Here is a 25,353-nt window from a genome sequence, read left to right as displayed (position 1 = left end):
GAGATGTTGAGGACAAAGTTCGGGGCCAGATCGTGGACATCCAGGCCATAGTAGAACATGAGCCCCCGGACAAATGGGTGGAGAGGGAAGCCCAGTCCGCGAAGGAAGTGGGGGAGGAACACCACCCTCTCATGGGGCCTAGGGGTGGGGATGAGCTGCCCCTCTTCGGTAAGCCGGTGTGCAATGTCGTTAGACAAGTATCCGGCCTTCCTCAGTTTTTTGATGTGTCCCTCCGTGACGGAGGAGACCATCCACTTGCCTCCCGCTCTGGAAATGGCTGGAGAAGGTTGAGGTGGGGTGTGCGGACTTGGGCGCTGGAGCTCGAGTGCGCGGAAATGGATAGGCAAAGGAGGAAGAAGGCATGGATGAAAAGGTGGATCCTTATCCCCTTATATGGGCGGACGCGACTATGCGTCCCCACCAGCCTGGTAAAACTCGCTTATCTCCCAAGCGCCATAATCAATGGCGCGGTTGGGTTACCCACGCCCGTATTGATGAGAATCTTGGAATAAGGGGACACGATCTCTGCTTTGACAAGACGTGCCAAGGAAACCGCCTCGCTAAACGCGCTGAGGTGGGACAGTAAAACGATTCGAATAAAGACTTGGCCGTGGTGTGATGTCGTGCTACGGAATACGTCAGCAGATTAGATTTGTGTAAATATTATTCTCTCTATGGCAATATGTGGAAACTTGTTTTGCAGAGCCGGACACTACCTTTGTGTTCAAAATCTTCTATGAAGTACTTGGAGGAGGAACCCGCCTTGCAATGCCGAAGGCAATCTGCGCGCCAGACTCGTCGTCATTGAAGCCTAGTTCAGGGGCTACTGAGGGAGTCCTGGATTAGGGGGTGTCCGGATAGCCGGACTACTTCGGCCGGACTCCTGGACTATGAAGATACAAGATTGAAGACTTCGTCCCATGTCCGGAAGGGACTTTCCTTGGCGTGGAAGGCAAGCTTGGCGATACGGATATGTAGATCTCCTACCATTGTAACCGACTCTGTGTAACCCTAGCTGTCTCCGGTGTCTATATAAACCAGAGGGTTTTAGTCTGTAGGACGAAGGACAATCATACCATAGGCTAGCTTCTAGGGTTTATCCTCCTTGATCTCATGGTAGATCTACTCTTGTACTATCCATATCATCAATATTAATCAAGCAGGAGTAGGGTTTTACCTCCATCGAGAGGGCCCGAACCTGGGTAAAAGCATCGTGTCCCTTGTCTCCTGTTACCATCCGCCTAGATGCACAGTTCGGGACCCCCTACCCGAGATCCGCCGGTTTTGACCCCGACAGGTAGATCAACAGGTAGTGGGTTTTGTAGGTTTGGTATGATCTACCCGGAGTAAAGAGCTAATGTTTCTGAAAGACCGTGTCTCGGTCATCCGTTTCTCAAACACGATGTAGTGCGAGAAATCCAACGGAGGCGATCGGGTCTTGTGGGGAAAAGTGCGCAAACCTCTGCAAAGTGTACAATCTAATCATGGTTAGCCGTGTCCCCGGTATGGACAAATTTGAGTATCTAGTACTTGGGTTATCACATGTATCTCATCACTCTTAATTAACATTGTTGGGTTGTTAAATACTTTAATTTGGGATTGAGTTGGGGGTACCTTCTCAATATTGTTCAACCACCATGATAGTTAAATTAAAATCCATTCCTTTGTTGTAGGGAAAAATTGGCTTTACGCAAAACTATAAACATAGAGCTTTCCACCAGCCAAATATGCATGTAGTGATAGCATTATTCTGTTCTTGCTCTACGGTGTTACTTTGCCAGCATAATCCATGTGCTGACCCATTTTCGGGCTGCAACGTATTATGTTGCAGACTTTTCAGACGAGGAGTAAGGTTCATTAGGTCGTTGCCGTGCAGCTCGGCTATGCCGTTGGAGTTGATGGACTCACTTTATCTTCCAAGCCTTCCGGTATTATCGCATTAGATGGCCTTAAGCCATATTATTGTAATAAGTTCTCTCTTGAGACTTTTCGATGTAATGAGTGTGTGACTGCTACTCTATTATAAATCCTTCAAGTACTATGTGTGTCAGCATTACCGATCCAGGGATGACACTGAAGCACAGAGACTTGACCATCTGAGGTCGGGTCGCTACAGTATAATCTATGGACTCAACATTAGTCATAAAGAACTCACATACTTATTGCAAAAATCTATTCGTTTTCAAAACAGAGTATTACGCATATGCTCCTAGGGGGATAGATTGGTAGGAAAAGACCATCGCTCGTCCCCGACCGCCACTCATAAGGAAGACAATCAATAAATAAATCATGCTCCGACTTCATCACATAACGGTTCACCATACGTGCATGCTACAGGAATCACAAACTTCAACACAAGTATTTCTCAAATTCACAACTACTCAACTAGCATGACTCTAATATCACCATCTCCATATCTCAAAACAATTATCAAGTATCAAACTCCTCATAGTATTCAATGCACTTCTATGAAAGTTTTTATATTAAGGCAAATTTCCATGTTGTTATAAAGGACTCTCAAAATAATATAAGTGAAGCATGAGAGACCAATTATTTCTATAAAATAAAACCGCCGCCGTGCTCTAAAAGATATAAGTGAAGTACTAGAGCAAAAACTATATAGGTTAAAAGATATAAGTGAAACACATAGAGTATTCTAATAAATTTCAAATCATGTGAGTCTCTCTCAAAAGGTGTGTACAGCAAGGATGATTGTGATAAACTAAAAAGCAAATACTCAATTCATACAAGACGCTCCAAGCAAAACACATATCGTGTGGTGAATAAAAATATAGCTCCAAGTAAAGTTACCGATAGACAAAGACGAAAGAGGGGATGCCCCGAGCTTAGGCTTTTTGGTGTCCTTGAATTTTACCTTGGGGTTCCATGGGCATACCCAAGCTTAGGCTCTTGCCACTCCTTGTTCCATAATCCATCAAATCTTTACCCAAAACTTGAAAACTTCACAACACAAAACTCAAAATAGAAAATCTCGTGAGCTCCGTTAGCGAAAAAAACAAAACACCACTTCAAGTACTATAATGAACTCATTATTTATTTATATTGGTGTTAAACCTACTGTATTCCAACTTCTCTATGGTTTATAAACTCTTTTACTAGCCATGGATTCATCAAAATAAGCAAACAACACACGAAAAACAGAATGTGTCAAAAACATAACAGTCTGTAGTAATATGTAGCTAACGCAAACTCTGGAACCCCCAAAATTCTAAAATAAATTACTGGAAGTGAGGAATTTATCTATCAATCATATTCAAAAATAATTAACTAAATAGCACTTTCCAAATAAAAATGGCAGCAATTCTTGTGAGCGCTAAAATTTCTGTTTTTTACAGCAAGGTCAAAAAGACTTCCCCCAAGTCTTCCCAACGGTTCTACTTGGCACAAACACTAATTAAACATAAAAAACACAACCAAAACAGAGGCTAGATAAATTATTTATTACTAAACAGGAGCAAAAAGCAAGAAATAAAAATAAAATTGGGTTGCCTCCCAACAAGCGCTATCGTTTAACGCCCCTAGCTAGGCATAAAAGCGAAGATAGATCTAGGTATTGCCATCTTTGGTAGGCAATCCATAATTGGATCTCATAATAGATTCATATGTTAATTTAATGTAATTTCTAGGGAAGTGTTCCATGCATTTGATTAATGGAAATTGGAAGTTAATATTCCCTTCCTTCATATCAATAATTGCACCAATCGTTCTAAGGAAAGGTCTACCAAGAATAATAGGACATGAAGGATTGCAATCTATATCAAGAACAATGAAATCTATGGGAACATAGTTCCTATTTTCAACAATAAGAACATCATTAATTATTCCCATAGTTTCTTAATAGTGGAATCCGCAAGGTGCAAATTTAAAGAACAATCATCAAAATCACGGAAACCTAGCAAATCACACAAAGTTTTTGGAATCGTGGAAACACTAGCACCCAAATCACACAAAGCATAACACTCATAATATTTAATTTTAATTTTTATTGTAGGTTCCCACTCATCATAAAGTTTGCTAGGGATAGAAACTTCCAACTCAAGTTTTTCTTCATAAGATTGCATCAAAGCATCAACGATATGTTTAGTAAAAGCTTTATTTTGACTATAAGCATGATGAGAATTTAGCACAGATTGCAACAAGGAAATACAATATATCAAAGAGCAATTATCATAATTAAATTCCTTGAAATCCAAAATAGTGGGTTCATTGCTATTTAAAGTTTTAACCTCTTCAATCCCACTTTTAACAATTTTTGCATCAAGATCTAAAAACTCCGAATTTTTGGAACGCCTTCTAGGTAAAGGTGGCTCATCTTCAGTCCCATCATTATCAAGATTCGTATTGCAAAACAAAGATTTAATAGGGGACACATCAATAACTTTTAGATCTTGATCTTTATTATCATGAAAACTAGAAGAACACGCCTTCACAAAGCAATCTTTCTTAGCACGCATCCTAGCGGTTCTTTCTTTGCACTCATCAATGGAAATTCTCATGGCTTTGAGAGACTCATTGATACCATGCTTAGGTGGAATAGATCTAAGTTTCAAAGAATCAACATCAAGAGAAATTATATCAACGTTCCTAGCCAATTCATCAATCTTAAGCAATTTTTCTTCAATAAAAGCATTGAAATTCTTTTGCGAAGTAATAAATTCTTTAATATTAGATTAAGAATCAGAGGGCATCTTATTTTAATTTCCATAAGAATTGTTGTAGGAGTTACCATAATTATTAGAGGAATTACTAGGAAATGGCCTAGAATTAAAATTACCTCTATACGCTTTATTACCAAAATTGTTCCTACCAACAAAATTCACATCCATAGATTCATTATTATTCTTAATCAAAGTAGACAAAGGCATATCATTAGGATCAGTAGGAGTAGTCTTATTAGCAAACAATTTCATAAGTTCATCCATCTTTCCACTCAAAACATTAATTTCTTCTATCGTGTGCACTTTTTTATTAGTAGATCTTTCGGTGTGCCATTGAGAATAATTAACCATAATGTTATCTAGGAGTTTAGTAGCTTCTCCAAAAGTGATTTCCATAAAAGTGCCTCCCGCGGCCGAATCTAAAAGATTTCTAGAAGCAAAATTCAATCTGGCAAATTTTTTTTGTATAATCATCCAAAGATTCAAACCATGTGTAGGGCAATTACGTATCATTAATTTCATCCTCTCCCAAGCTTGTGCAACATGTTCATGATCACGTTGCTTAAAATTCGTAATATCATTTCTAAGAGTAATGATTTTAGCGGGAGGAAAATACTTAGAGATAAAAGCATCTTTGCACTTATTCCATGAATCAATACTATTTTTAGGCAAAGACAAAAACCTAGCTTTAGCACGTCCTCTAAGGGAAAAAGGAAATAGCTTCAATTTAACAATATCATTGTCCACATCTTTCTTCTTTTGCATATCACACAAATCAACAAAGCTATTTAGATGGGTAGCGGCATCTTCACTAGGAAGGCCGGCGAATTGATCTTTCATGACAAGATTCAACAAAGCACCATTAATTTCACAAGATTCAGCATCGGTAAGAGGAGCAATCGAAGTGCTAAGAAAATCATTGTTGTTGGTATTGGTAAAGTCACACAATTTAGTATTATCTTGAGCCATCGTGACAAGCAGGCAATCCAACACCCGAGCAAACAAGAAACAAGCAAAAAGGCAAATAGAAAAAGGAGAAGGGGAACGGGAAAAGAGAGGGCGAGAGGAAAAGAGGGCGAATAAAACGGCAAGGGTGAAGTGGGGAGAGGAAAACGAGAGGCAAATGGCAAATAATGTAATGCGAGGGATAAGAGTTTGTGATGGGTACTTGGTATGTCTTGACTTGACTTGACTTGGCGCGAATCTCCCCGGCAACGGCGCCAGAAATCCTTCTTGCTACCTCTTGAGCACTGTGTTGGTTTTCCCTTGAAGAGTGTTGGGGATATTACTGCTGGGCGTAAACTGGCCTATATGGGCCAGGTCAACTTCATCAGTAGTTCAAGAGTGCTAAAGCCCAAGAAGACAGATGAGGGCCTAAGGCCCGTGGTCGGTTTTAGAATTGTAGCTGTAAACCGGCATTTGTATATAAACTTGTATTGTAAGTTAGGAATAAGAACAGACCAACCCGGATACGAATATGGACCGGTGTTGGGACTCTGTGAACCGACGAGCGTCACCCATGTATATAAGGGGATGACCTGGCGGCGGTTCAAGGACGACAGACAACAACTCGAGACATAGGCGAAGCTTGTTTGCTCCCTAGTCATCGAAACCCCATCAATTCCATCACAACTAGACGTAGGCTTTTACCTTCATCGAAGGGGCTGAACTAGTATAAACTTTCTTGCATCCCTGTGTCCGCTTTAACCCCTTCAAGCTAACCCGTCGCGATGGCTCCATGACTAAGTCCTTTCTCTAGGACATCTGCCGTGACAAAACCACGACAGTTGGCGCCCACCGTGGGGCTATCGCACGATGGTTTCAGGTTCTTGGAGGGCCGCTTTGAAGGACTCGAGGGCTACGCTGTAGGCCGGATGACTAAGAGTTGTCGCGGCAAGCTCTACATCGATGACGCAGGCTGGGGCCCTGAGGCTGGCTCAGTTGAGTACGGGTACCGGGTCCCCTTTGGTGGCATTCACGTTTTCATTGGCAAGATCGGTGAACCGGGCCCTGAGCCGGACATCTGCACCGACCTCGTCGAGACGGCTCAGCGTGCGCGATCCGCCCGGGCTAAACCGGCCATGAAGCGTGCCTTCGTGGTAGTCATTCATGGAGGAAGTTATGAGGATGGATCGGAATCTCGCGGCGAGACCGTCATTTGTTCCGATGACGATTCATCGACCGGGGAAACCAAATCTCTTTATCAGCTACAGGATGGCCGGATTGGGGGCTGTTCCAATGGCGACAGTATTCCGGACCCCTCTGATCTGCCCAACCGACTCGGAATATTCATGGGACGAAGGAGGCGCCAGCAAACCACCTTTGGAAGGATTACTTCATTATGTAGGAGTTCAAGAATTCTAATGCTTTCCGTTATGATCACGGCTCCGACGGTGGCTCAGGGTCCGGGCCGGGTTACGGTGGAGGAAATTCCGGTTCAGGATTTAATGGTAATCCGGTCAGACATAATAATCAAAATAGTCAGAACAACCAGGGTGGTTACAACCAACAGCAGCAACAGTCAGGTTACCAGAGCAACCCAAAGCAGTTGAATAGTGGGTAGTACCATGTTTTCAGCACTAGCTTGGACAAGCGAGACCGGAAGGTTCAAAGGAGGGCAGTTAACTCTGTGGAACCGACCGTGCCCCGTTATCTGCGCTGGTCTGAGCAGCCGATCATATGGAGCAGAGAGGATCACCCTCCCCAGGTTGATAATCCGGGTCAGTTGGCTCTGGTGGTGGCACCCCAGGTGGGAGGTTACAAGTTCACCAAAGTACTCATGGATGGAGGGAGCAGCATTAATATTTTCTACTATGAGACCTTCCGTCGTATGGGACTAACAGATAAAAATCTCAAACCGTCTAATACGGTGTTCCACGGTGTAGTACCTGGCAAGTCAGCATATCCTGTTGGTAAGATAGCTCTGGAAGTGGCCTTTGGAGATGATCATGATTCCAGGTCGGAGACATTGACGTTTGAAATGGTGAAAATCCAAAGTCCATATCACGCCCTATTTGGGCGACCGGCCTACGCCAAGTTTATGGCACGACCCTGTTATGTGTATTTGCAGATCAAGATGCCGGGTCACAAGGGGACAATAACGGTTCACGGAAGCCGCAAAATTGCTTTGGAGTGCGAGGAAGGAGATTCGGCCTATGCAGAGTCGATTTGTGCCACCGAGGAGCTGAAGTATTATAAGGACAATGTTGATCCGGTGGACATGACTCCATTAAAGAAGCCAACTACGGAGCATGATCCGGCCCTAAAGTTCAAATCGGCAGCAGAAACTAAGCTTGTTGACTTTGTACCTAGTGATTCGTCCAAGCAGTTCAGCATCAGTGCCAACTTGGATCCGAAATAGGAAAGCGCGCTCATCGAGTTCATCCGTGAGAATCGGGACATTTTTGCATGGAAGCCCTCTGACATGCGAGGTGTACCGAGGCAACTCGCTGAGCACACCCTTAATGTGGATCCTAAATACAAACCGGTGAAACAGTTCCTCCGCCGGTTTAACGAAGAAAGACGCAAGGCGATTGGAGAAGAGGTAGTCAGGCTCTTAGTAGTTGGCTTTATTGTTGAAGTTTTTCACCCTGAGTGGCTTGCCAATCCGGTACTGGTCCTTAAGAAAAACGGCACCTGGCGCATGTGTGTGGATTACACAGATCTTAATAAGGCTTGCCCAGTAGATCCTTTTGCCCTCCCCCGTATTGATCAAATTATTGATGCTACGACGGGTTGTGAGCGTTTAAGTTTTTTGGATGCATATTCTGGCTATCATCAGATCAAAATGGCAGTTAAGGACTAGGAGAAGACGGCATTCATAACTCCCTTTGGAGCCTTCTGCTATGTGTTTATGCCCTTTGGGCTCAAGAGTGCCCAGGCAACTTATCAACGGTGTGTGCAAAATTGTCTTCACAAGCAGATTGGCCGTAATGTACATGCTTATGTGGATGATATCATGGTCAAATCCAGGGAGAAGGAGACTCTGATTGATGATTTGAAGGAAACCTTTGATAACCTGAGGACATACAAGATGATGCTTAATCCGGACAAGTGTGTCTTTGGTGTACCGGCGAGCAAGTTATTGGGTTTTCTGGTGTCCAATAGGGGAATTGAGGCTAATCCGGAGAAAATCATAGCCATCACTTCCCTGGCTAAACCGAAGTGTATTAATGATGTTCAACGCCTTGCAGGCCGGATTGCCGCGTTAAGCCGGTTTATCAACCGTCTTGGTGAGAAGGCAATCCCTTTGTATCAGATGTTGAAGAAGACGGATCAGTTCGTCTGGAGTTCTGCTGCTGATGAAGCATTTGAGGACTTAAAGCGGCAATTGGCCAATCCGCTTGTGCTCGCCGCTCCCATTGACAAGGAGCCGTTACTGCTATATGTGGCTGCTAATGCTCGTGCGGTCAGCATGGCTATTGTGGTGGAGCGAAAGGAGGCACGTAAGGAGCATCCGGTTCAACGTCCGGTCTATTATATCAGCGAGGTACTTATTGAGTCCAAGCAAAGGTATCCGCATTGGCAGAAGCTGGTGTACGGAGTTTTTATGGCAAGCCGGAAGCTTAAGCAATATTTCCAAGGGCACCCAATTACGGTGGTCAGCTCTGCTCCTTTGGGGGCTATCATCCAGAACCGAGAAGCGACTGGCCGGATTGCCAAGTGGGCTATAGAGCTTGGGCCACACGGATTGAAGTATGTGCCTCGGACAGCGGTGAAGTCTCAAGCACTGGTTGATTTCATCAATGATTGGACGGAAATGCAAGCATCGGAGGAAAAGTCGGATCACACATATTGGACCATCCATTTTGATGGATCCAGGCAATTGGAAGGCTCGGGGACTGGAGTCATATTAACTTCCCCACGAGGTGATAAGTTTTGTTACATTCTCCGCTTAATGTTTCCTTGTACTAACAATGCAGCTGAGTACAAAGCCTTGCTCCATGGTCTTCGGATGGCTAAGGAGATGAACCTAAGTCGAGTTAAGTGCTTCGGTGACTCGGACCTCGTGGCTCAACAAGTTTCTGGCACTTGGGACTCCAAGGACCCACTCATGGCAGCGTATCGTCGTGAGGTGGACATTGTTGCAGGTCATTTTAAAGGATATCAGGTGGACCACGTGGACCGACGGAAGAATGAAGCGGCAGACGCTTTAAGCCGGCTGGGCTCTCAGCGCAAACCAGTCCCGCCTAATGTTTTTTTGGATGTGCTGCACAACCCGTCGGTCAAGATCCCCGTGAAGCGGATTTGGCTATTCCTGATCCGGAGGCTCAATTGGTGGCAGCTCTTCATGTTATTCCGGATTGGACGCTTCCTTACCTGGCGTACAAGAACCGGGGCGAGTTACCACAGGATGAGACTCTAGCCCGACAGATAATCCGGCCAATCAAGTCCATGACTATTATCAACGGCGAGTTGCATCATTGCAGTGTGTCAGGAGCATTTCAACGCTGTGTGTCTCCTGAAGAAGGCCGTGAAATTTTGCGTGAGATCCACGAAGGAGATTGTGGTCACCATGCCGGTTCAAAATCTCTGGTGGCTAAAGCGTTTCGCCATGGCTTTTATTGGTTAACTGCTCATGCTGATGCGGAGGATCTGGTCAGACGATGTGATGGTTGCCAAAAGTTTTCAAGACGTGCTCATGTACCGGCTCAAGAATTGAGAATGATTCCAATTACTTGGCCGTTTGCGACTTGGGGGCTGGATATGGTTGGGCCTTTCAAAAGGTCCAAAGATAAGAAGACCCACCTCCTGGTGGCGGTTGATAAGTTTACAAAGTGGGTGGAGTCAGAACCTGTTAGCAAGTGTGATGCGGCCACAGCGGTTCAGTTCATCAAAAAAGTGATTTTCCGGTTTGGCTTTCCACACAGTATCATCACAGATAATGATACCAATTTGTCCAAATGTGCCATGAAGGAGTTCTGCAAACGGGAGCACATCCGGCTCGACGTCTCATCGGTGGCACATCCACAGTCCAATGGTCAAGCAGAAAGGGCTAATCAAGAGATCTTGAGAGGCATCAAGCCCCGGCTTATGGTTCCTTTGCAGAGAACACCGGGTTGTTGGGTAGAAGAGTTACCATCTGTGTTATGGAGCATCAATACTACACCCAACAGATCAACAGGATACACACCGTTCTTCATGGTTTACGGAGCGGAGGCGGTTCTCCCCAGTGATATCCGTCATGATTCACCCCGTGTGGCGGCATATGTTGAAGCGGACAATGAGACAGCACGGCAACACACTTTGGACCTGTTGGATGAAGAACATGACATAGCAGCTGCCCGCTCGGGATTTACCAACAGGATCTTCGTCGTTATCACAGTCGCCGAGTCAGAACCAGAACCTTTCAGGAAGGAGATTTGGTGCTTCGGCTCATCCAAGATCAGACTGATATGCATAAGCTATCCCCACCTTGGGAGGGGCCTTTCGTGGTCAGCAAGAATCTGCACAATGGGTCATACTATCTGATCGATATTCGAGAGCAAAAGGACTCACGTACATCAGAGGAGGAGACCAACAGGCCGTGGAACATAGCTAATCTTCGGCCTTACTATACCTGAGCCATTGGCTCTACTTATGTACATAGTACGGCGATGTATATATTATGATTAAATATAATAAACCGGAACGTCAGCTAAAGCGGCGTATCTGTTCTTTTACATCATGTGTGGTTACACGGAGTTGTTCTAAAGTGGCCTCCGGTTTACCCCTTGAGTTAGCTTTTTAAAAGCATCATGTTATATCACTTGGGGTTTGGTCGTGTCCGAACCAATACAATACCTCTTGATAGGCGAGAGCCACCAGATCACCTGGGGACTTGGTCACGTCTGAACCAGTCATGCCTCTTGATCGGCCTAAGGCCACAGAATCACTTGGGGGCTTGGTCGAACCCGAACCATTGCCATGCCACTTGATCGGCATAAATGCCACGGTTTCATTTGGGGACCTGGCTGACTAGAACCATAGTTACACCTATTGGGAGCTTGGTCGTGTTCGGCCATGGTAACGCCATCTGATCAGCTCAAATAAGCCTTTTTTTGCAAACGGTTTTGCCATTGCCTTTGCTTCACACTTTTCTTTGAAATATATTTCTTTCTTTTTATTGCGTTTTTAAACCGACAAAGTTTTCAACCGGTTCACACTGTCAATTGACGGAACACGGTCCATTTTTAATCCGGCGACTATTTGCCCGGTTTGATTTTTTTAACATCCTATTATGGAGTAAGACGTGTTTATTATAACCCGGCACGGTTTACATGGTAAACCGGCATCATATATATAGGAGCTGCTATTTCCTCCAACAATGTGCGTTTATAAAACTCCGCTTCAAGATTGGCCAAGCCAACTTCACGCTCAACGATGGCAGGTATTATGTATCTCAAAATTTTGGTCATATACTTAAAAAATTTCGGATGTTTTGATTTCATATATGCAGACATCATATTCCGCCTAACGGTACAACCGCGGTGGCACTTGAAGATTTTTTATTGCAGAAAGTACTTTGGAAAGTTCATCACCTAAAGGAAGAGCAAGTGGCAGCGATTATGCACGAAGGCATATCAACATCAAAAGTATCAGCTAGCCTATTACAAGGCAACACGGTGCCCACAATAAGATCATTGTTTTTCGCAAAGGAGAAGCAGTTTCAAACCGGCTTCCGATTCAAGCTTGGTCACCAGCCTGGCCTGATGGTTGTGGGTCATCTTGTGCCGCTTCAGTTTCTCTACCCAGCGGCTGGAAATCAACAGTTGTCCAGTCGATTCCCATTAATGCTTGAAAAACGACTTCATCATGGATCAGCAACGACGGGTCAATATCGGGAGCGTAAGTATGCTTACGGATTGGAGGGATAAGATTTTCCGCTTCATGAATTGGTGCAGCTATTCGCTTGTTTTGATTGTCATATTGGGCTTGATAATGAGACAAGTCTGCTTCTTCAGCCAATTGACAAGCTAGCGGACGCACCTCCCGGTTAATTACTTGCAGATCCGCTTCACCAAACTCTGACCCGTCTTCCCTCAAGCTGGGATAGCCCTGAGCCGCTTCAATAGGATCAAAATCAGGCACCCAAGCTTTTGCCCAGATTAGGGCATTGATCGCACTGGTTCGAGCAGCAGATTTCTTCAGCTCTTCAACCCAGGCAGGAAGCACCGACAGTTTCATCAGAGTGTCCTGAATCAAGGTGGGCACCGGCTTGTTGTGGGATGCTGTACAGATGATCCGCTATGCACCAGTGTACAGTTGTTCGACCAATGTATAGGCGGCTTTCAATTTTTTTCGCACATCTGACCCCAAGTGACCAATGCGTGTCCCTGAAATACCATAAAGGGTTAATAAACCGACGACTCTGTAAGGAGGCAGAGCCAAATCAGAAGGCAAAGTAGCTTACCAAAGATAGCAGTAGTCATGGCATGCACGTGCCACTTTATGCTGGTCAGTTCATCCGCCACCGGTTTTAGTGCAGCCTCGGCATCTTCTGCTCGTTTGATTAAATCGGATTTTTCAGTGGCCCAATCCGCCCGCTTCTTCTTGAAGTTCTCCTTAAGCTATTCCATGGCGCATAAAGCGCTGGTTAATTCCTCTTTTGCTTTGGAGGTTTCAGCTTGTTGGGATTTCAGATTATCTTGGAGATCGGCGACTTGGCTTTCTTTCGTCTTCAGCTCAGCCTGCATGCAGACAGTTATATGATTCAGCAAAACGGTATAAGGATTGAAGTACCAACCACATAACAAGTTGTGCAGTTGGCACTTGGGGGCTAATGCATATTTGATCTTCATCTTTCAATTGCTTACAAAGTCCCAAGATCAATACAAGTATTCAACTTGGCACTTGGGGGCTAATGGCTATTTGCTCGTATATATTCTGATGCGGCGATCTCAATTACTTAAAGTCCCGGTTTAACTACGCTAAGTTGAACCGGCCCTTGGGGATTACATCAGCGAATTTCAAAGCATTAAGATTTATATTAGTCAGTCCCGGTTTGAAAGAAGATTACAAACCGGCCCTCGGGGGCTAGGAGCGTCAACAAGAATTGAAATAGACAAGCAGGAAAGAGCATATGGAAGTTACCTCATATTTATCTTTCATCATATTAACCAGACCGGCTTCATAGTCATGACTGGTATACAGCTGGTTCAGGTAGCCAGAATGGATATCTTGGGCGTTCAGAGCAGCGTAAGTCGCCAGATCAGCATTCCACTTGCCTTTGCCAAAGGCAGCAAATTCTTCCTTGGTAGAATGTTTGGACAAAGCAACAGGATTGCTTGGCCCTGTATGGCCAGTGCCAGTAATGACAACCTCATCATCCTTGGTATCGCCGGTTTGCACTGGGGCTGTTGGCTTGTCAGTAGGCTTTGTTGGACCGGTGGATTTCTCAATCCGAATGGAGCTTGTGGGCTGATTGATAGGATTTGAGGTATCAATAGGTCTCTCTTCAGCAATAAGATCGTCGTCTTGATGCAGTGGATCATTGGGTATATCCTCAGGAATAGCCGATTCAAGATCTGGTGTTTTGCCCGGTTCAAGGACGGCATCCTCTTCGGCCGCTTTGTCCAGACGAGCCTTCTTGCTTGGCCTAGGCTTGGCCCTGAAAGGAATAACAAAATCAAATACAGCATATGTTCCAAGGTGCTGTGCTGCAAATATTATGATAAGTATAGCTTACCCAAGCACCGTTTTGAGCGGTGGCAGCTGAGTAGCCGATGACTCGCCAGAGGATGAGTGGGAAGTAACCTGGTAATCGGAGTAAGATGGATTAAGAGGTTGACGAAAGCAGCCCGCTTTAGGACAAGCACTGACAAGCAAATTAGAGACCTTTGAACGGCGTTTCCGAACTGGACTGTTCGGTAAACCGGCGGAGGTAACTACCTGGCCGCTATGCCGGGTTGTGCGATGAGCTTCGTGCTGTTGGGTCTTCATAAGAAATTTGGGATCCAAATAAGCAAGAGGATGAGAAAATTTAACTTTCCGGTTTATCTGACGGATTTTTAGTGAAGGCAAAGGTTCTGAATCGGAAGAGAGAATAATTACCTCTGCAGCATCAGCATGGCTGGCTTCGGCATCATCCTGACAAATATCATCATCAATAAGACGCATGAAAAATAAGCCAAGTGAGTCAAGCCCTACCTCAAGGTCTGGATTATCCACATCATCATCAGGGGCCGGATTAGAGGATACAGTGGTTCTTTTCCTGTAGGCAGTCTTCTTCACAGCTTTAGTCTTTTGCCGGGTTGCCCTTTCCGGTTTGTCTGGTTTTTCTGGTTTCTCCTGCGGCAGTTTCTTGCTCCAAAACGGATCATTGCCCTGGTTACACAGACACTGATATTAAACAATGACAAGATATATCAACATCAGATTCAGCAAAAAGAAAAATCAAACTCTTACAGCTGGCGGTTTGTTGGTGGCACAGAAGGGAAGCAGGCCGGTTTTAGCACAGATGTGTTCCGATTCATTCAGCATCTTATTCACAGCCTCTGTGATTTCTTCATCGGTGAGCTGGATGTTGGAATGTCGCAGTGGATCATCAACACTGCCAGTATACTCGCACATCAAACCGGAGCGTTGACTAAGGGGCAGTATGCTCCATGATATCCAACAGCGGGCGAGATCAACCCCTGTTAAACCGTTGGCCATAAAGGCTCTGAGCTTCGACAGTTGAGGAGCATATTTGCTTCTCTCTTGGGCAGTCAACCTTTGCGGAAAGGGGTGTGTATTGCTGAGCCGCTCCGGACGAAAGCCAGGCAAGGGATTTTCACCGGCAGGGGAGGTGTCTTTGCAATAGAACCATGTTTGATTCCACTCTTTGGGGTGGCTGTGCAGTTTGGAGTGAGGGTATGTGACCTCTTTCCTTTTCTGAATCGCCACGCCACCCAACTCCGTATTGGAGCCGTCAGTAAACTCAGTACGGCGGTTTAGATGGAAACAGTCTCTGAACAATTCCACTATGGGCTCCTCTTGAAAGAACGCCTCACAGAGCACTTGGAAGTGACACATGTTTGTAACAGAGTTGGGGCCAGTATCTTATGGATGGAGTTGAAAATCGGCTAAAACGTCCCGGTAAAATTTAGAACCAGGCGGCTTAAAACCCCGGGCTAAGTGATCTACAAAAACAACGACCTCTCCTTCTTGAGGTGTGGGAGGGCATTCTTTGCCAGGAGCCCTCCAATGGATGGTATCTTTGCTGCCTAAGGCGCCGATCAGGACTAAATCGTCCAGTTGAGCCTCTGTGACGCAAGAAGGAATCCAGTTGCACTCATATACTTGCTTGGCCATGATGAAATCTACAAGGTAGATGATCCCGGTTCAAAAATGCATTGATTAAGGTACATTGGTATGTGCAATGTTAAACCGGAGACTGATCTATCTAAATCGGAGTTTTATGAAGCAACAACAACTGGCGGTTCAACAAGGGGACTAATGGTATAAACCGGTTTGGCAATTTTTTCTACACAGTTAAACCGCCTGATCTAAGCATTGAAACAACTGAGATTGTGGATGGATAAGTATGCAGAAACAGATTTCACAAGATTTCTCTACAGCATTGGATCTGAAGCAAGTTCAGAAAATAAGAAAAATATTCAAAAGCTCAAAGCAGAACAGTATTGAATCAATGGGCAGAAATATATGTGAGATCTATGGTCTTGGGCATGAAACTAAAGGCGGATACTAAAAGCTACCGCTACACAGAGCAGGGGTTCACAGATGCATCCAAGAGCTAGTATATGAACACGAGCAGGTGATGAACACTGCAAGAACACGAAACCCTAGAACAGATTTGTGTTGAGAAGAGCAGAAGGCTTACCAAAGTTGAGGAAGACGCGGAAGGTTGCTGCGGTGCTCTGGTGCTTTCAGGTTGATGCAGCGGCCAAGGTTGGTGCAGAAGTTGACGGCGCGGCGGAGCTCCGAGGCTGGCGACGCGAGGAAGATGAAGAAGAAAGGCACGAAGGGGAGAAAAGAAATGACCCTTCGGTCCTATTTATAAGGCAAAAGGACATGTGTCAGGCGCGACAATCAAGGGGTCACGAAACGGAGATGTCGCCTCGATTTCCGTAGATCTATTAAACAAGGAAGCATAATGGATAAGCTTCGTTATGACAGGTGACGTCACTCCGGTTTACAGAAATCAGAGAAGATGACATCATGGCGGTTTACCAATTTATGAGAAGATGTTGAAGATGAAGTTTTTGCTAAAGGATTGACATGAACCCGTTCAAATCAATCTGGGGCCTAATGTTGGGGATATTACTGCTGGGCGTAAACCGGCCTATATGGGCCAGGTCAACTTCATCAGTAGTTCAAGCGTGCTAAAGCCCAAGAAGACAGACGAGGGCCTAAGGCCCGTGGTCGGTTTTAGACTTGTAGCCGGCATTTGTATATAAACTTGTATTGTAAGTTAGGAATAAGAACAGACCAACCCGGATACGAATATGGACCGGTGTTGGGACTCTGTGAACCGACGGGCGTCACCCATGTATATAAGGGGACGACCTGGCGGCGGTTCAAGGACGACAGACAACAACTCGAGACATAGGCGAAGCTTGTTTGCTCCCTAGTCATCGAAACCCCATCAATTCCATCACAACTAGACGTAGGCTTTTACCTTCATCGAAGGGGCCGAACTAGTATAAACTTTCTTGCGTCCCTGTGTTCGCTTTAACCCCTTCAAGCTAACCCGTCACGATGGCTCCATGACTAAGTCCTTTCTCTAGGACATCTGCCGTGACAAAACCACGACAAAGAGGAAAGGGTGATGCAGCAAAGTAGCGTAAGTATTTCCCTCAGTTTTTGAGAACCAAGGTATCAATCCAGTAGGAGATCATGCTCAAGTCCAATGCACCTACACAAACAAATAAGAACCTCACAACCAACGCGATAAAGGGGTTGTCAATCCCTTCACGGTCACTTACGAGAGTGAGATCTGATATATATGATAAGATAATATTTTTGGTATTTTTATGATAAAGATTGTAACACCCCGAGTATCATGCTACAGTAACCCCCTGGGTTCAATCTAATCTTTTTGCTAAACAATGCATGATCATCCTTGATCCTATCTCTTTTCAATTTCCCCTTGAATTCAAAATCAATTACTAAGTGAAATTCAAAATTTCACAAACATGAGATCTAAAATGTTCATCATGTGGCAGATAATCATTTGTTACGATTAGTGGTGGACCAACATTTTTATAAGGTGTTTCACTGCCCTAAACTAAATAAAACAGTGTTCTAGTCGTTAGTTTAATTAACTTTCTAATTGGTAAAAATACTAAACTACTTTATTTTGGTGCCAAGTTAATTATAGCAACGGCCTAAGTTAAAATGGTATTTTAGATGCAAGATTAGTTTTTATAAAACTATTTTGCTTTCTGAAAATAAAAGAAAACATAAAAGTTAAAAAAACATGTAAAAGAATTGGTGAGAGAGAGAGCCTCCCCTTGCCTTCCCTGGTCCTTGGCCCATCCAAGTCGGCCGACCTTTTCCCCCACAGGTTGCCTTCTTCCCCTGTAGCCCCGACACGAGCCGCGTCGGGCGTGCTCCCATCGCACCACCTCGACGCCGTCACCGTGAGAGGATAAGGCCCGGGACGCCTCGGTCCTCTCCCCCGCGCCTCACTCTCTCCTCTGTCGCTCCGCTCCCCTCTGGGCTCACCCCAGATCCCCTCCTCCCCACGCTCACTTGCTTCCTCTCCCGCCATGGCCGCCTCGACCGACGCCGTCGCGAGCTCGCCCACGTAGGGGTTGTTGCTGCCTCGCCTCATCCCCGTGCTGGAGCGATCCGCCCCCGTCCGCTACTTCATCCGCACCGACAAACGCGAGACAGAAAGCGCCACCACAACGCCTACCCATCTCCTCCGTCCCCGGACACCGCCGCCCTCGTCGTCGACTCCGGCCACCCCGACCCCCCTCGATCCCACTGCCAACCCCCTACGGCTCTCGGTGAGCCACGCCCTCCCCTTCTTCCTTCCTCTGTTGCAGTGCTCTCCCACGACGCCTGCTGTCGCGCTCGCGCCCGTCCCCTGGACGAGGCCCCATGCGCGCGTGGCCATGCCCCGTGCTGTTGCCTGCTAGTGCACCGACCGCCTAGCCGTAGTCCCTGCCGAGCCTCGCCGTAGCCGTAGCCGCTCGCGCCCGCCTGCGCTCACCACTGCCCCGACTGCAGCCTGCTGCTTCTGCTCCGCTCCGCTGCCCTGCGCCGCGACCCCCGTGCCCGTCCTGGCCGCTGATGTCTCGCGGCTTCGCTAACGCCGCCCACTGCCTGCGCCCGCCGCGCCCCCGCCAGCGCTGCATTCGACGCTTGCCTGCCGCGACCGCGCTACCGCCGTTGCACCTACGCCTCGTGCCCGTTGCCGCGCGCCTTGCTGCTTCGTTGCTACAGCCCCGCGAGCGTTCGCCATTGCTCGCCGCGCGCACCTCCCCTGGCCGTCGGCGCCCCACTGTGCCGGCCGGGTCCGCCACTGCCCGACCGAGCCGCCCTGCACACACCGCCGCCCCGGCCAGGGCTCCTGCTGCGAGTCGGCCGGCCCCCTGTTTTGATTAGGGGGATAACCCCTTATCTTTTTAAAGTTAACCCCCTCCCACTAATTAGCTTATTTAGGTTTAACTAAAATTTGGTTAAGTTAATTAAAACCCTCCCTGTGACACTGACAGCATGGCCCCACTACTGATTTAGGTTAAATAAAAACGTCTGAAAATATTGTTAAATACTCCAAGTGCATGACACCTAGGGCCCGCGTGTAAGTTTGACCAGTCAACAGTCAACTGTTGACTGTTGACTGGGCTGCTGACTAAACGCCCCTGGACCCACCTGTCATCCACTATGGCTAGCTCACAGTGGGTATAAAAGGTTCATTCTGTCTTTATTTCCGAATTTAAAAATATTTCAGGAATTATAGGAAATGTCTAAATCTTTGAAAAATCGTAGAAAATTAACCGTAAGTCAGATGAAAAAGTTTTCTACATGAAAGTTGCTCAGAAAAGCGAGGCAAATCCGAATACGTGGTCAGTTTACCTGTCAGATGCCTCTAACTATTTGAACATGGAACTTTTCCCTTCCGGTCATCTGTCTGACACAGGTCCGAAACTGGGAATACATTCCCGGTTGAATTTCCTCCTTCACCTATATCGTGTAGCCATACGTTAGATCACACCCGGCACAACATATTGCCACGTTATGCTTTGTGATGCTATGTTTGCATTATATTTACTGTTTCTTCCCCCTCTTCCCTTCGGTAGACCCCGAGACCGATGCCGCCCCTGTGATCGACTACGTCGACGACGACCCTTCCTTGCCAGAGCAACCAGGCAAGCCCCCCCCCCCCTTTCGATCATCCCGATATCGCCCATTCCATTCTCTCATGCTTGCATTAGTTTTTGCTACTGTTATTGTTTGCTCCTATTCTGATGCATAGCCTGCTTTTGTATCCTGCTTATTGTTACCTACCTGCTTATCCTAAACTGCTTAGTATACGTTGGATAGTGACCCATCAATGACCCCCATCTTGTCCTTGTTGCCCCTGCTTCATCATCGAAGACCCGATCAACGGGATTGAAGACCAGGCACCGCACATCACTTTCCTCTTAGTTGATCGACACTACTGGGTTACTATCGAGTGCCGAGGGTGAGACCTCTACAACACTTCTGAAGTTAACCCTTTAGCGTAGCTATTCGGTCGTGGTCATCGAGGGTGATTCCGCCTTAACCACTTCCGATACGACTCTGTCGTGCAACCCCTCAAGTGTGAACCTCGAGGGTGGTTCCTCTTACGTTCACCTTGATGATTACATTGAGTGGAATTCACCGGGGGTGATTCCTCGGGTTTTCCCCTTGATGTTTGGACACACAGTTACTATGGTTACTATGACTTTACACTGAACCATGTTACTAAAGACGGGTCGGCCCTAAGGGGTACCCGCGCGAGCTTAATTGCGAGTGATGTGGAGACGGGTTGACCTGGAGGGTGCCCGCGAGATAATTACGAGGCATGGCCGGGCATTCCTAGCCCTTGCCGCAAGTCCTCGAGACGGGGCAACAGGGTCACATCTTTCATGAGTCTCTGCTTGTTACCGCGCGTTCCTAATCCACTACGATTTGGATACTTGATCCGAGGGGCCTCTGGCCTGATAGCACTAACCAGCACATGGGCATAGTATGGGCGTTCTGCATCGTATACATCAGCCGAAGCTTAATATACGTCAGCGACTGACCGGCGCGCGCCGGGTTGGACTGGTAAGCACCTACCTTGTTGAAGGAGGTAGCTAGGTCGGCTCACCGGCCGCCCACGCAATGTGCAGGAGTTCCCGGGGAGATGGCCCATGACCCCTGGGGGCATAGGTTTAGTCTGGCGTGCTGGCCTCTCTATTAAGCCTAGGTCGAGTTGCGGCGTATTGTTTGGCCGAGGCCGGGCATGACCCAAGAAAGTGTGTCCGACCGAAGTTAATCGAGCGTGGTGGGTAAGTTGGTGCACCCCTGCAGGGAAGAAAACATCTATCGATAGCCTGTCCTATGGTAACGGACACTTGGAGTTGTATCCCGATCGATACAACTAGAACTGGATACTTGTGATGAGAATTGGAATGTGTTGACACTTGGATAGTATGGCTCTGGGATTGCTTTCTCGCAGGGAGTCGAGAAAGAATCTCTGGCCGAGGTTGATAACACTTCTACTACTTTACTTTATGCTACTCTACTCCCTCCTGTTGCTGCAAGATGGTGGTTTTCAGAAGATGCTAGTCTTCGATAGGCTAGACTTTCCCCTTCCCTTCTGGCATTCTGCAGTTTAGTCCACAGATACATCCCATATTCCTTTGATACAGATGCATACTTAGTTTAGATCTGATGTAAGTCTTGCGAGTACTTTGGATGAGTACTCACGGTTGCTTTGCTACTTCTTTTTCCCCCATATCCGATTGTTGCGACCAGATGACGGATCCCAGGAGCCAGATGACACCACTGATGACTACTGCTACCCCGAGGGTGCCTACTACTACGTGACGGCCGCTGACGACTTGGAGTAGTTAGGAGGCTCTCAGGCAGGAGGCCTTGCCTTTTCGATCGTTGTTGCTTTTGTGCTAGCCTTCTTAAGGAAAACTTGTCTAACTTATGTCTGTACTCAGATATTGTTGCTTCCGCTGACTCTTGTGTTTTCGAGCCCTCGAGGCCCATGACTTGTAATATAAAGCTTGTATTATTTTAATTTGTGTCTATAGTTGTGTTGTGATATCTTCCCGTGAGTCCTTGATTTTGATCGTACACATTTGCGTGTGTGATTAGTGTACGATCAAATCGGGGGCGTCACAAAGATGCGAAGTAAAATAAATGACAAAAGAAATAACTAAGTGTTGGAAGACTAATATGATGGAAGATAGACCCGGTGGCCATAGGTTTCACTAGTGGATTCTCTCAAGAGCATAAGTATGACAGTGGGTAAACAAATTACTGTCGAGCAATTGATAGAATTGAGCATAGTTATGAGAATATCTAGGTACGATCTTGTATATAGGCATCACGTCCGCGACAAGTAGACCAAAATGATTCTGCATCTACTATTATTACTTCACACATCGACCGCTATCCAGCATGCATCTAGAGTATTAAGTTCATAAGAACAAAGTAATACTTTAAGTATGATGACATGATGTAGAAGGATAAACTCATGCAATATGATATAAACCCCATCTTTTTATCCTCGATGGAAACAATACAATACGTGCCTTGCTGCCCCTGCTGTCACTGGGAAAGGACACCGCAAGATTGAACCCAAAGCTAAGCACTTCTCCCATTGCAAGAAAGATCAATCTAGTAAGCCAAACCAAACTGATAATTGGAAGAGACTTGCAAAGATAAACCAATCATACATAAAAAAATTCAAAGGAGAATCAAATATTGTTTATAGATAAACTGGATCATAAACCCTCAATTCATCGGATCTCGACAAACACACCGCAAAATAAGATTACATCGAATAGATCTCCAAGAAGATCGAGGAGAACTTTGTATTGAGATCCAAAGAGAGAGAAGAAGCCATCTAGCTAATAACTATGGACCCGTAGGTCTGAAATAAACTACTCACACATCACCGGAGAGGCCATGGAGTTGATGTAGAGGCCCTCCGTGATCAATGCCCCCTCCGGCGGAGCTCCGGAAAAGGCCCCAAGATGGGATCTCTCAAGTATAGAAGGTTGCGGCAGTGGAATTAGGTTTTCGTGGTGCTCCTGGATGTTTGGGGGGTACGTGGACTTATATAGGAGGAAGAAGTACATCGGTGGAGCAACGAGGGGCCCACGAGGGTGGAGGGCGCGCCCAGGGGGGTAGGAGCGCCACCTGCCTCGTGGCTTCCTCGGTTGTTTCTTGACGCCCACTCCAAGTCTCCTAGATCACATTTGTTGAGAAAATCACGTTCCTGAAGGTTTCATTCCGTTTGGACTCCGTTTGATATTCCTTTTCTTCGAAACCCTAAAATAGGCAAAAAACAACAATTTGGGCTGGGCCTCCGGTTAGTAAGTTAGTCCCAAAAATGATATAAAAGTGTAAAATAAAGCCCATTAACATCCAAAATAGATAATATAATAGCATGGAGCAATCAAAAATTATAGATACGTTGGAGACGTATCAATAACCAATAGCGGAACCTGGATTCTCATATTCGTTCCTACATATTCTACAAAGATCTTTATTGGTCAAACCGCATAACAACATACGTTGTTCCCTTTGTCATCGGTATGTTACTTACCCAAGATTCAATCATCGGTATCATCATACCTAGTTCAATCTCATCATCGGCAAGTCTCTTTACTCATTCCGCAATGCAACATCCCATGGCTAACTCATTAGACACATTCCTTGCAAGGCTCATAGTGATGTGCATTACCGAGAGGGCCCAGAGATACCTCTCCGATACACGGAGTGACAAATACTAATCTTGATCTATGCCAACTCAACAAACACCATCGGAGACACTTGTAGAGCATCTTTATAACCAACCAGTTATGTTGTGACGTTTGATAGCACACAAGGTGTTCCTCCGGTATTCGGGGGTTGCATAATCTCATAGTCTGAGGAACATGTATAAGTCATGAAGAAAGCAATAGCACAAAAACTAAACGATCATTATGCTAAGCTAACGGATGGGTCTTGTACATCACATCATTCTCTAATGATGTGATCCCGTTCATCAAATCACAACACATGTCTATGGCTAGGAAACTTAACCATCTTTGATTAATGAGCTAGTAAAGTAGAGGCATACTAGGGACACTCTATTTGTCTATGTATTCACACATGTACTAAGTTTCCGGTTATTACAATTCTAGCATGAATAATAAACATTTATCATGATATAATGAAATATAAATAACAACTTTATTATTGCCTCTAGGGCATATTTCCTTCAGAATGTCAGGGTAGTACAATCGCTTGAATCAAGTGGGAGTTAAGCTTCCAGATAAGATAGTGATTGACAGAGTTCTCTAGTCAATATCATCAAGTTACTAGAACTTCGTGATGAAAGATAATATGCAAGGGATGACAAAAACGATTCCCAAGCTCTTCATGATGCTGAAATCAGCGAAGGTAGAAATCAAGAAATAGCATCAAGTGTTGATGGTTAACAAGACCACTAGTTTCAAGAAAAAGGGCAAGGGAAAGAAAGGGAAACTTCAAAAACAATGGCAAGAAAGTTGCCACTCCCATGAAGAAGCCCAATGCTAGACCCAAGCCTGAAACTGAATGCTTCTACTGCAAAGGAAATGGTCACTTGAAGTGGAACTGCCCTAGATACTTGGTGGATAAGAAGGATGGCAAAGTGAACAAATGTATATTTGATATACATGTTATTGATGTCTACTTTACTAGTGTTAATAGCAACCCCTCGGTATTTCATACTGGTTCAGTTACTAAGAGTAGTAACTCGAAACAGGAGTTGCAAAATAAACAAAGACTAGTTAAGGGCGATGTGACGATGTGTGTTGGAAGTGATTCCAAGGTTGATATGATCACCATCGCACACTCCCTCTACCTTCGAGATTTGTGTTGGACCTAAATAAATGTTATTTGGTGTTTGCGTTGAGCATGAATATGATTGGATCATGTTTATTGCGATATGGTTATTCATTAAAGTCAAAGAATAATTGTTGTTCTATTTAGATGAATAAAACCTTCAATGGACATACACCCAAATGTAAATGCTTTATTGAATCTCGATCATAATGATACACATATTCATAATATTGATGCCAAAAGATGCAAAGTTGATAATGATAGTGCAACATATTTGTGGCACTGCCGTTTAGGTCATATTGGTGTAAAGCACACGAAGAAACTCCATACGGATGGACTTTTGGAATCACTTGATTATGAATCATTTGATACTTGTGAACCATGTCTCATGGGAAAGATGACTAAAACTCCATTCTCCGGAACAATGGAGCGAGCTAATGACTTATTGGAAATAATACATACCGTATGTGGTCCGATGAATGTTGAAGCACGCGGTGGGTATCGTTATTTTCTAACCTTCACAGATGATTTGATTAGGTATGGGTATATCTACTTAATGAAACACAAGTTTCAAACATTTGAAAAGTGTGAAGTGGAGAATCATCGCAACAAGAAAATAAAGTTTCTACGGTCTGATCGCGGAGACGAATATTTGAGTTACGAGTCTGGCCTTCATTTA

This window comes from Triticum dicoccoides, chromosome 5A, assembly GCF_002162155.2.
Source record: "Triticum dicoccoides isolate Atlit2015 ecotype Zavitan chromosome 5A, WEW_v2.0, whole genome shotgun sequence".
Taxonomy (NCBI): domain Eukaryota; kingdom Viridiplantae; phylum Streptophyta; class Magnoliopsida; order Poales; family Poaceae; genus Triticum; species Triticum dicoccoides.
Note: the sequence above shows the minus strand (reverse complement) of the source record.